Here is a 13,101-nt window from a genome sequence, read left to right as displayed (position 1 = left end):
AAGAGGCATAAATGGTGTATCGATGGAACAAGAAGGTAAAGGGAGAGCCCCCACTTCGACAACAATCAAGAAGGGCTCTTCAGCACCTGGCCGGTTGATACGCGTACAACACGCGTCAGTTGGGAACCCCAAGAGGAAGGTGTGATGCGTACAACGGCAAGTTTTCCCTCAGTATGAAACCAAGGTTTATCGAACCAGTAGGAGCCAAGAAGCACGTTGAAGGTTGATGGCGGCGAGATGTAGTGCGGCGCAACACCAGGGATTCCGGCGCCAACGTGGAACCTGCACAACACAAACCAAGTACTTTGCCCCAACGAAACAGCGAGGTTGTCAATCTCACCGGCTTGCTGTAACAAAGGATTAGATGTATAGTGTGGATAATGATTGTTTGCAGAAAACAGTAGAACAGTACTGCAGTAGATTGTATTTCAGTAAGAGAATTGGACCGGGGTCCACAGTTCACTAGAGGTGTCTCTCCCATAAGATAAACAGCATGTTGGGTGAACAAATTACAGTTGGGCAATTGACAAATAAAGAGGGCATGACCATGCACATACATATTAAGATGAGTATTGTGAGATTTAATTGGGCATTACGACAAAGTACATAGACCGCTATCCAGCATGCATCTATGCCTAAAAAGTCCACCTTCAGGTTATCATCCGAACCCCCTCCAGTATTAAGTTGCTAACAACAGACAATTGCATTAAGTATTGCGCGTAATGTAATCAGTAACTACATCCTCGAACATAGCACCAATGTTTTATCCCTAGTGGCAACAGCACATCCATAATCTTAGAGATTTCTGTCACTTCCCCAGATTCACGGAGACATGAACCCACTATCGAGCATAAATACTCCCTCTTGGAGTTACAAGCATCTACTTGGCCAGAGCATCTACTAGTAACGGAGAGCATTCAAGATCATAAACAACACATAGATATAAATTGATAATCAACATAACATTGTATTCTCTATTCATCGGATCCCAACAAACACAACATATAGAATTACAGATAGATGATCTTGATCATGTTCGGCAGCTCACAAGACCCGACAATTAAGCACAATGGGGAGAAGACAACCATCTAGCTACTGCTATGGACCCATAGTCCAGGGGTAGACTACTCACACATCACTCCGGAGGCGACCATGGCGGCGTAGAGTCCTCCGGGAGATGATTCCCCTCTCCGGCAGGGTGCCGGAGGCGATCTCTGAATCCCCGAGATGGGATTGGCGGCGGCGGCGGCGTCTCTGGAAGGTTTTCCGTATCGTGGCTCTCGGTACTGGGGGTTTCGCGATGAAGGCTATTTGTAGGCGGAAGGGCAGGTCAAGGGGCGTCACGAGGGGCCCACACCATAGGTCGGCGCGGCCAGGGCTTGGGCCGCGCCGCCCTATAGTTTGGCCACCTCGTGGCCCCACTTCGTTGACTCTTCGGTCTTCTGGAAGCTTCGTGGCAAAATAGGACCCTGGGCGTTGATTTCGTCCAATTCCGAGAATATTTCTTTACTAGGATTTCTGAAACCAAAAACAGCAGAAAACAACAACTGGCACTTCGGCATCTTGTTAATAGGTTAGTTCCAGAAAATGCACGAATATGACATAAAGTGTGCATAAAACATGTAGATATCATCAATAATGTGGCATGGAACATAAGAAATTATCGATACGTCGGAGACGTATCAGCATCCCCAAGCTTAGTTCCTGCTCGTCCCGAGCAGGTAAACGATAAACAAAGATAATTTCTGGAGTGACATGCCATCATAATTTTGATCATACTATTTGTAAAGCATATGTAGTGAATGCAGCGATCAAAACAATGTATATGACATGAGTAAACAAGTGAATCATATAGCAAAGACTTTTCATGAATAGTACTTCAAGATAAGCATCAATAAGTCTTGCATAAGAGTTAACTCATAAAGCAATAATTCATAGTAAAAGCATTGAAGCAACACAAAGGAAGATTTAAGTTTCAGCGGTTGCTTTCAACTTGTAACATGTATATTTCATGGATATTGTCAACATAGAGTAATATAATAAGTGCAATATGCAAGTATGTAGGAATCGATGCACAGTTCACACAAGTGTTTGCTTCTTGAGGTGGAGAGAAATAGGTGAACTGACTCAACAATAAAAGTAAAAGAAAGGTCCTTCAAAGAGGAAAGCATCGATTGCTATATTTGTGCTAGAGCTTTGATTTTGAAAACAAGAAACAATTTTGTCAACGGTAGTAATAAAGCATATGTATCATGTAAATTATATCCAACAAGTTGCAAGCCTCATGCATAGTATACTAATAGTGCCCGCACCTTGTCCTAATTAGCTTGGACTACCGGGATCATCGCAATGCACATGTTTTAACCAAGTGTCACAAAGGGGTACCTCTATGCCGCATGTACAAAGGTCTAAGGAGAAAGCTCGCATCGGATTTCTCGCTATTGATTATTCTCAACTTAGACATCCATACCGGGACAACATAGACAACAGATAATGGACTCCTCTTTTATGCATAAGCATGTAACAACAATTAATTTTCTCATTTGAGATTGAGGATATATGTCCAAAACTGAAACTTCCACCATGGATCATGGCTTTAGTTAGCGGCCCAATGTTCTTCTCTAACAATATGCATGCTCTAACCATAAGGTGGTAGATCGCCCTTACTTCAGACAAGACGAACATGCATAGCAACTCACATGATATTCAACAAAGAGTAGTTGATGGCGTCCCCAGTGAACATGGTTATCGCACAACGAGCAACTTAATAAGAGATAAAGTGCATAAGTACATATTCAATACCACAATAGTTTTTAAACTATTTGTCCCATGAGCTATATATTGTAAAGGTGAAGGAATAGAAATTTAAAGGTAGCACTCAAGCAATTTACTTTGGAACGGCGGAGAAATACCATGTAGTAGGTAGGTATGGTGGACACAAATGGCATAGTGGTTGGCTCAAGTATTTGGATGCATGAGAAGTATTCCCTCTCGATACAAGGTTTAGGCTAGCAAGGCTATTTGAAACAAACACAAGGATGAAGCGGTGCAGCAAAACTCACATAAAAGACATATTGAAAACATTATAAGACTCTACACCGTCTTCCTTGTTGTTCAAACTCAATACTAGAAATTATCTAGACCTTAGAGAGACCAAATATGCAAACCAAATTTTAGCATGCTCTATGTATTTCTTCATTAATGGGTGCAAAGTATATGATGCAAGAGCTTAAACATGAGCACAACAATTGACAAATATCACATTATCCAAGACATTATAGCAAATTACTACATGTATCATTTTCCAATTCCAACCATATAACAATTTAACGAAGAAGAAACTTCGCCATGAATATTATGAGTAGGGCTTAAGGACATACTTGTCCATATGCTACAGCAGAGCGTGTCTCTCTCCCACACAAAGAATGCTAGGATCCATTTTATTCAAACAAAACAAAACAAAAACAAACCGACGCTCCAAGCAAAGCACATAAGCTGTGATGGAATAAAAATATAGTTTCAGGGGAGGAACCTGATAATGTTGTCGATGAAGAAGGGGATGCCTTGGGCATCCCCAAGCTTAGACGCTTGAGTCTTCTTGATATACGCAGGGGTGAACCACCGGGGCATCCCCAAGCTTAGAGCTTTCACTCTCCTTGATCATGTTGTATCATCTCCCTCTCTTGATCCTTGAAAACTTCCTCCACACCAAACTTAGAACAACTCATTAGAGGGTTAGTGCACAATCTAAATATACATGTTCAGAGGTGACATAATCATTCTTAACACTTCTGGACATTGCACAAAGCTACTGAAAGTCAATGGAATCGAAATATCCATCGAACATAACAAAACTGGCAATGCGAAATAAAAGGCAGAATCTGTCAAAACAGAACAGTTCGTATTAACGAATTTTATCGAGGCACCAGACTTGCTCAAATGAAAATGCTCAAATTGAATGAAAGTTGCATACATATCTGAGGATCACTCACGTAAATTGGCATAATTTTCTGAGTTACCTACAGAGAACTTTGCCCAGATTCGTGACAGCAAAGAAATCTGTTTCTGCGCAGTAATCCAAATCTAGTATGAACTTTACTATCAACGACTTTACTTGGCACAATAAAACACTAAACTAAGATAAGAAGAGGTTGCTACAGTAGTAAACAACTTCCAAGACACAAAATAAAAACAAAGTACTATAGTAAAAACCATGGGTTGTCTCCCATAAGCGCTTTTCTTTAACGCCTTTCAGCTAGGCGCAGAAAGTGTGTATCAAGTATTATCGAAGGATGGTGCATCTACAGCGGGGTTTGGAGTTTTCTCAGCCAAGCATAGTATACTGGATACATAAGTTTTAGCGTCTCCCTTTTCATTAGTCTTGGGCTTGCTACTCTCATCAAACAAATTTTCAGGAACAAGCCAAGCATAGTTATTTTCTAGTGCTTCATGCATTGCTAGGAGCTTACATGGTATTGGTGCTTTGATCTCCCCACCATCATTAATATTATTAGTGTACTTTATTCTATCCATATCCATCTTTTCAAGGAGACTAACAAAATTGGTATAAGAACCAAGCATATCATATTTAGCAAAGACCTTTCTAGCCCCTCTTGCTATACCACCAAATTCTCTAAGAAGGGTTTCTAAAACAAAATCTTTCTTTTCCCCTTCTTCCATATCACCGAGTGTAAGAAACATGTGTTGGATTATAGGATTGCGATTAACAAATTTAGTTTCCATCATACGAACTAAAGCAGCAGCGGTAATTTCATAAGTAGGAGCAAGGTCTACCAAGTGTCTATCTTCAAAATCGTCAACGGTACTAACATGGTTGAAAAATTCTTCTATATTATTTCTCCCAATTATAGACCCGCGTCCTACCGGCATGTTTTTTACGGTAAAATTAAAAGGAAACATGATGAAATAAGTAAAGTAAATGCAAGTAACTAATTTTTGTGTGTTTTCGATATAGCAAACAAGATAATAAATAAAGTAAAACTAGCAACTATTTTTTTTGTATTTTGATTTAGTGCAGCAAACAAAGTAGTAAATAAAACTAAGCAAGACAAAAACAAAGTAAAAGTGATTGCGATGTGGAGACTCCCCTTGCAGCGTGTCTTGATCTTCCCGGCAACGGCGCCAGAAAAAGAGCTTGATACGCGTACAGCACGCGTCCGTTGGGAACCCTGATACGTCTCCGACGTATCGATAATTTCTTATGTTCCATGCCACATTATTGATGTTATCTACATGTTTTATGCACACTTTATGTCATATTCGTGCATTTTCTGGAACTAACCTATTAACAAGATGCCGAAGTGCCGATTCTTGTTTCTGCTGTTTTTGGTTTCAGAAATCCTAGTAAGGAAATATTCTCGGAATTGGACGAAATCAACGCCCAGGGGCCTATTTTTCCACGAAGCTTCCAGAAGTCCGAAGACGAAACGAAGTGGGGCCACAGGGTGCCCAAACCCTAGGGCGGCGCGGCCCCCCCTGGCCGCGCCGGCCTATGGTGTGGGGCCCCTGTGCCCCCTCCTGACTTGCCCTTCCGCCTACTTAAAGCCTCCGTGACGAAACCCCCAGTACCGAGAGCCACGATACGGAAAACCTTCCAGAGACGCCGCCAACGCCGATCCCATCTCGGGGGATCCAGGAGATCGCCTCCGGCACCCTGCCGGAGAGGGGAATCATCTCCCGGAGGACTCTACGCCGCCATGGTCGCCTCCGGTGTGATGTGTGAGTAGTCTACCCCTGGACTATGGGTCCATAGCAGTAGCTAGATGGTTGTCTTCTCCCCATTGTGCTATCATTGTCGGATCTTGTGAGCTGCCTAACATGATCAAGATCATCTATCTGTAATTCTATATGTTGCGTTTGTTGGGATCCGATGAATAGAGAATACTTGTTATGTTGATTATCAAAGTTATGTCTATGTGTTGTTTATGATCTTGCATGCTCTCCGTTATTAGTAGATGCTCTGGCCAAGTTGATGCTAGTAACTCCAAGAGGGAGTATTTATGCTCGATAGTGGGTTCATGTCTCAGTGAATGCGGAGGGGTGACAAGAACCTCTAAGGTTATGGATGTGCTTGTTGCCACTAGGGATAAAACATTGGTGCTATGTTCAAGGATGTAGTCACTAGTTACATTACGCGCAATACTTAATGCAATTGTACATTGTTAGCAACTTAATACTGGAGGGGGTTCGGATGATAACTTTGAAGGTGGACTTTTTAGGCATAGATGCGGTTGGATGGCGGTCTATGTACTTTGTCGTAATGCCCAATTAAATCTCACTATACTCATCACGATATGTATGTGCATGGTCATGCTCTCTTTATTTGTCAATTGCCCAAGCGTAATTTGTTCACCCAACATCTTGTTTGTCTTATGGGAGAGACACCTCTAGTGAGCTGTGGACCCGGTCCAATTCTCTTTCTTGAAATACAATCTACTGCAATACTTGTTCTACTGTTTTCTGCAAACAATCATCTTCCACACAATACGGTTAATCCTTTGTTACAGCAAGCCGGTGAGATTGACAACCTCACTGTTTCGTTGGGGCAAAGTACTTTGGTTGTGTTGTGCAGGTTCCACGTTGGCGCCGGAATCCCTGGTGTTGCGCCGCACTACATCCCGCCGCCATCAACCTTCAACCTGCTTCTTGACTCCTCTTTGGTTCGATAAACCTTGGTTTCTTACTGAGGAAACTTGCTGCTGTACGCATCACACCTTCCACTTGGGGTTCCCAACGAGCGTGTGCTTTACGCGTCATCAAGCTAAATTTCTGGCGCCGTTGCGGGGAGATCAAGACACGCTGCAAGGAGTCTCCACTTCTCAATCTCTTTACTTTGTTTTTGTCTTGCTTAGTTTTATTTACTACTTTGTTTGCTGCACTAAATCAAAATACAAAAAAATTAGTTACTTGTTTTACTTTACTTAATATCATGCATGTTTTTATTTCACTAGTTTGGCATAATGGACAAGAATGAGCTTCTATTTCTATTTCCTGATTTAAAACATGGATTGTTTGATGCGAAAATTAAAAAACCTATGGAATCTTATTTGCATGCTGGTAGTAATATTAGTATGAACGCTTTGAACACCATTGTTGATAATAATATAGAAAGTTCTAAGCTTGGGAAAGCTGGTTTTCATGATCTTTTTATTCCCCCAAGCATTGAGGAGAAAATTTACTTTGATGATACTTTGCCTCCTATTTATGATAATGATATTGGTCTTTTAGTACCGCATATTATGGAGGATAAATTTGATTATGATTACAATATGCCTCCTATATTTGATGATGAGAATAATAATGATAGCTACTTTGTTGAATTTGCTCCCACTACAACTAATAAAATTGATTATGCCTATGTGGAGAGTAATAATTTTATGCATGAGACTCATGATAAGAATGCTTTGTGTGATAGTTATATTGTTGAGTTTGCTCATGATGCTACTGAAAGTTATTATGAGAGAGGAAAATATGGTTGTAGAAATTTTCATGTTACTAAAACACCTCTCTATGTGCTGAAATTTTTGAAACTACACTTGTTTTATCTTCCTGATCTTGTCACTTTGCTTTTCATGAATTTATTTGTGTACAAGATTCCTTTTCATAGGAAGCATGTTAGGCTTAAATTTGTTTTGAATTTGCCTCTTGATGCTCTCTTTTGCTTCAAATACTATTTCTTGCGAGTGCATCATTAAAACTGCTGAGCCCATCTTAATGGCTATAAAGAAAGAACTTCTTGGGAGATAACCCATGTGTTATTTTGCTACAGTACTTTGTTTTTATTTTGTGTCTTGGAAGTTGTTTACTACTGTAGCAACCTCTCCTTATCTTAGTTTAGTGTTTTGTTGTGCCAAGTAAAGTCGTTGATAGAAAAGTTCATACTAGATTTGGATTACTGCGCAGAAATAGATTTCTTTGCTGTCACGAATCTGGGCAAAATTCTCTGTAGTTAACTCAGAAAATTATGCCAATTTACGTGAGTGATCCTCAGATATGTACGCAACTTTCATTCAATTTGAGCATTTTCATTTGAGCAAGTCTGGTGCCATTTTAAAATTCGTCAATACGAACTGTTCTGTTTTGACAGATTCTGCCTTTTATTTCGCATTGCCTCTTTTGCTATGTTGGATGAATTTCTTTGATCCACTAATGTCCAGTAGCATTATGCAATGTCCAGAAGTGTTAAGAATGATTGTATCACCTCTGAATATGTTAATTTATATTGTGCACTAACCCTCTAATGAGTTGTTTCGAGTTTGGTGTGGAGGAAGTTTTCAAGGATCAAGAGAGGAGTATGATGCAACATGATCAAGGAGAGTGAAAGCTCTAAGCTTGGGGATGCCCCGGTGGTTCACCCCTGCATATATTAAGAAGACTCAAGCGTCTAAGCTTGGGGATGCCCAAGGCATCCCCTTCTTCATCGACAACATTATCAGGTTCCTCCCCTGAAACTATATTTTTATTCCATCACATCTTATGTGCTTTTTCTTGGAGCGTCGGTTTGTTTTTGTTTTTGTTTTGTTTGAATAAAATGGATCCTAGCATTCACTTTATGGGAGAGAGACACGCTCCGCTGTAGCATATGGACAAGTATGTCCTTGGTTTCTACTCATAGTATTCATGGCGAAGTTTCTCCTTCGTTAAATTGTTATATGGTTGGAATTGGAAAATGATACATGTAGTAATTGCTATTAATGTCTTGGGTAATGTGATACTTGGCAATTGTTGTGCTCATGATTAAGCTCTTGCATCATATGCTTTGCACCCATTAATGAAGAAATACATAGAGCATGCTAAAATTTGGTTTGCATATTTGGTTTCTCTAAGGTCTAGATAATTTCTAGTATTGAGTTTGAACAACAAGGAAGACGGTGTAGAGTCTTATAATGTTTTCAATATGTCTTTTATGTGAGTTTTGCTGCACCGGTTTATCCTTGTGTTTGTTTCAAATAAGCCTTGCTAGCCTAAACCTTGTATCGAGAGGGAATACTTCTCATGCATCCAAAATACTTGAGCCAACCACTATGCCATTTGTGTCCACCATACCTACCTACTACATGGTATTTTCCGCCATCCCAAAGTAAATTGCTTGAGTGCTACCTTTAAAATTCCATCATTCACCTTTGCAATATATAGCTCATGGGACAAATAGCTTAAAAACTATTGTGGTATTGAATATGTAATTATGCACTTTATCTCTTATTAAGTTGTTTGTTGTGCGATAACCATGTTCTTTGGGGACGCCATCAACTTTTCATTGTTGAATTTCATGTGAGTTGCTATGCATGTTCGTCTTGTGCGAAGTAAGGGCGATCTACGAGTTGAATGGTTTGAGCATGCATATTGTTAGAGAAGAACATTGGGCCGTTAACTAAAGCCATGATCCATGGTGGAAGTTTCAGTTTTGGACAAACATCCTCAAATCTCTAATGAGAAAAGAATTAATTATTGTTGAATGCTTAAAGCATTAAAAGAGGAGTCCATTATCTGTTGTCTATGTTGTCCCGGTATGGATGTCTAAGTCGAGAATAATCAAAAGTGAGAAATCCAAATGCGAGCTTTCTCCTTAGACCTTTGTACAGGCGGCATAGAGGTACCCCTTTGTGATACTTGGTTAAAGCATATGTATTGCGGTGATAATCCAGGTAGTCCAAGCTAATTAGGACAAGGTGCGGGCACTATTAGTACACTATGCATGAGGCTTGCAACTTATAAGATATAATTTACATGATGCATATGCTTTATTACTACCATTGACAAAATTGTTTCATGTTTTCAAAATCAAAGCTCTAGCACAAATATAGCAATCGATGCTTTTCCTCTATGGAGGACCATTCTTTTACTTTCAATGTTGAGTCAGTTCACCTATTTCTCTCCACCTCAAGAAGCAAACACTTGTGTGAACTGTGCATTGATTCCTACATACTTGCTTATTGCACTTATTATATTACTCTATGTTGACAATATCCATGAGATATACATGTTACAAGTTGAAAGCAACCGCTGAAACTTAATCTTCTTTTGTGTTGCTTCAATGCCTTTACTTTGAATTATTGCTTTATGAGTTAACTCTTATGCAAGACTAATTGATGCTTGTCTTGAAGTGCTATTCATGAAAAGTCTTTGCTTTATGATTCACTTGTTTACTCATGTCATATACATTGTTTTGATCGCTGCATGCACTACATATGCTTTACAAATAGTATGATCAAGATTATGATGGCATGTCACTCCAGAAATTATACGTGTTATCGTTTTACACCTTTCGGGACGAGCGAGAACTAAGCTTGGGATGCTGATACGTCTCGACGTATCGATAATTTCTTATGTTCCATGCCACATTATTGATGTTATCTACATGTTTTATGCACACTTTATGTCATATTCGTGCATTTTGGAACTAACCTATTAACAAGATGCTTAGAAGTGCCGATTCTTTGTTTTCTGCTTGTTTTTGGTTTCAGAAATCCTAGTAAGGAAATATTCTCGGAATTGGACGAAATCAACGCCCCGGGGGCCTATTTTTCCACGATGCTTCCAGAAGTCCGAAGACGAAACGAAGTGGGGCCACAGGGTGCCCAAACCCTAGGGCGGCGCGGCCCACCCCCTGGCCGCGCCGGCCTGTGGTCTGGGGCCCCTGTGCCCCCTCCTGACTTGCCCTTCCGCCTACTTAAAGCCTCGTGACGAAACCCCCGGTCACAGAGAGCCACGATACGGAAAACCTTCCCGGAGACGCCGCCAACGCCGATCCCATCTCGGGGGATCCGGAGATCGCCTCCGGCACCTGCCGGAGGGGAATCATCTCCCGGAGGACTCTACGCCGCCATGGTCGCTTCGGTGTGATGTGTGAGTAGTCTACCCCTGGACTATGGGTCCATAGCGGTAGCTAGATGGTTGTCTTCTCCCCATTGTGCTATCATTGTCGGATCTTGTGAGCTGCCTAACATGATCAAGATCATCTATCTGTAATTCTATATGTTGCGTTTGTTGGGATCCGATGAATAGAGAATACTTGTTATGTTGATTATCAAAGTTATGTCTATGTGTTGTTTATGATCTTGCATGCTCTCCGTTATTAGTAGATGCTCTGGCCAAGTTGATGCTAGTAACTCCAAGAGGGAGTATTTATGCTCGATAGTGGGTTCATGTCTCAGTGAATGCGGAGGGGTGACAAGAACCTCTAAGGTTATGGATGTGCTTTGTTGCCACTAGGGATAAAACATTGGTGCTATGTTCAAGGATGTAGTCACTAGTTACATTACGCGCAATACTTAATGCAATTGTCTGTTGTTAGCAACTTAATGCGGAGGGTTAGGATGATAACTTTGAAGGTGGACTTTTTAGGCATAGATGCAGTTGGATGGCGGTCTATGTACTTTGTCGTAATGCCCAATTAAATCTCACTATACTCATCATGATATGTATGTGCATGGTCATGCTCTCTTTATTTGTCAATTGCCCAACTGTAATTTGTTCACCCAACATGCTGTTTGTCTTATGGGAGAGACACCTCTAGTGAACTATGGACCCCGGTCCAATTCTCTTTCTTGAAATACAATCTCTTGCAATACTTGTTCTCACATTTTCTGCAAACAATCATCTTCCACATAATACGGTTAATCCTTTGTTACTGACAAGCCGGTGAGATTGACAACCTCAGCATTTCGTTGGGGCAAAGTACTTTGGTTGTGTTGTGCAGGGTTCCACGTTAGCGCGGAATCCACAGTGTTGCGCCGCACTACATCCCGCCGCCATCAACCTTCAACGTGCTTCTTGACTCCTACTGGTTCGATAAACCTTGGTTTCTTACTGAGGGAAACTTGCTGCTGTACGCATCACACCTTCCACTTGGGGTTCCCAACGAGCGTGTGCTTTACGCGTCATCAAACCCTAAGAGGAAGGTGTGATGCGTACAGCGGCAAGTTTTCCCTCAGTATGAAACCAAGGTTTATCGAACCAGTAGGAGCCAAGAAGCACGTTGAAGGTTGATGGCGGCGAGATGTAGTGCGGCGCAACACTTGAGGATTCCGCGCTAACGTGGAACCTGCACAACACAAACCAAGTACTTTGCCCCAACGAAACAATGAGGTTGTCAATCTCACCGGCTTGTCAGAACAAAGGATTAGATGTATAGTGTGGATGATGATTGTTTGCAGAAAACAAGAGAACAAGATTGCGAGATTGTATTTCAAGAAGAGAATTGGACCGGGGTCCGATTCACTAGAGGTGTCTCTCCCATAAGATAAACAGCATGTTGGGTGAACAAATTACAGTTGGGCAATTGACAAATAAAGAGGGCATGACCATGCACATACATATTATGATGAGTATTGTGAGATTTAATTGGGCTTTACGACAAAGTACATAGACCGCTATCCAGCATGCATCTATGCCTAAAAAGTCCACCTTCAGGTTATCATCCTAACCCCTCCAAAGATTAAGTTGCTAACAACAGACAATTGCATTAAGTATTGCGCGTAATGTAATCGATAACTACATCCTCGAACATAGCACCAATGTTTTATCCCTAGTGGCAACAACACATCCATAATCTTAGAGATTTGTCACTTCCTGATTCACGGAGACATGAACCCACTATCGAGCATAAATACTCCCTCTTGGAGTTACAAGCATCTACTTGGCCAGAGCATCTACTAGTAACAGAGAGCATGCAAGATCATAAACAACACATAGATATAAATTGATAATCAACATAACATGGTATTCTCTATTCATCAGATCCCAACAAACACAACATATAGAATTACAGATAGATGATCTTGATCATGTTCGGCAGCTCACAAGACCCGACAATTAAGCACAATGGGGAGAAGACAACCATCTAGCTACTGCTATGGACCCATAGTTCAGGGGTAGACTACTCACACATCACTCCGGAGGCGACCATGGCGGCGTAGAGTCCTCGGAGATGATTCCCCTCTCGGCAGGTGCCGAGGCGATCTCCCCGAATCCCGAGATGGGATTGGCGGCGGCGGCGTCTCTCGAAGGTTTTCCGTATCGTGGCTCTCGGTACTGGGGGTTTCGCGACGAAGGCTATTTGTAGGCGGAAGGGCAGGTCAA

This window comes from Lolium perenne, chromosome 2, assembly GCF_019359855.2.
Source record: "Lolium perenne isolate Kyuss_39 chromosome 2, Kyuss_2.0, whole genome shotgun sequence".
Classification (NCBI taxonomy): Eukaryota; Viridiplantae; Streptophyta; class Magnoliopsida; order Poales; family Poaceae; genus Lolium; species Lolium perenne.
This window is presented reverse-complemented; position numbering follows the sequence as displayed.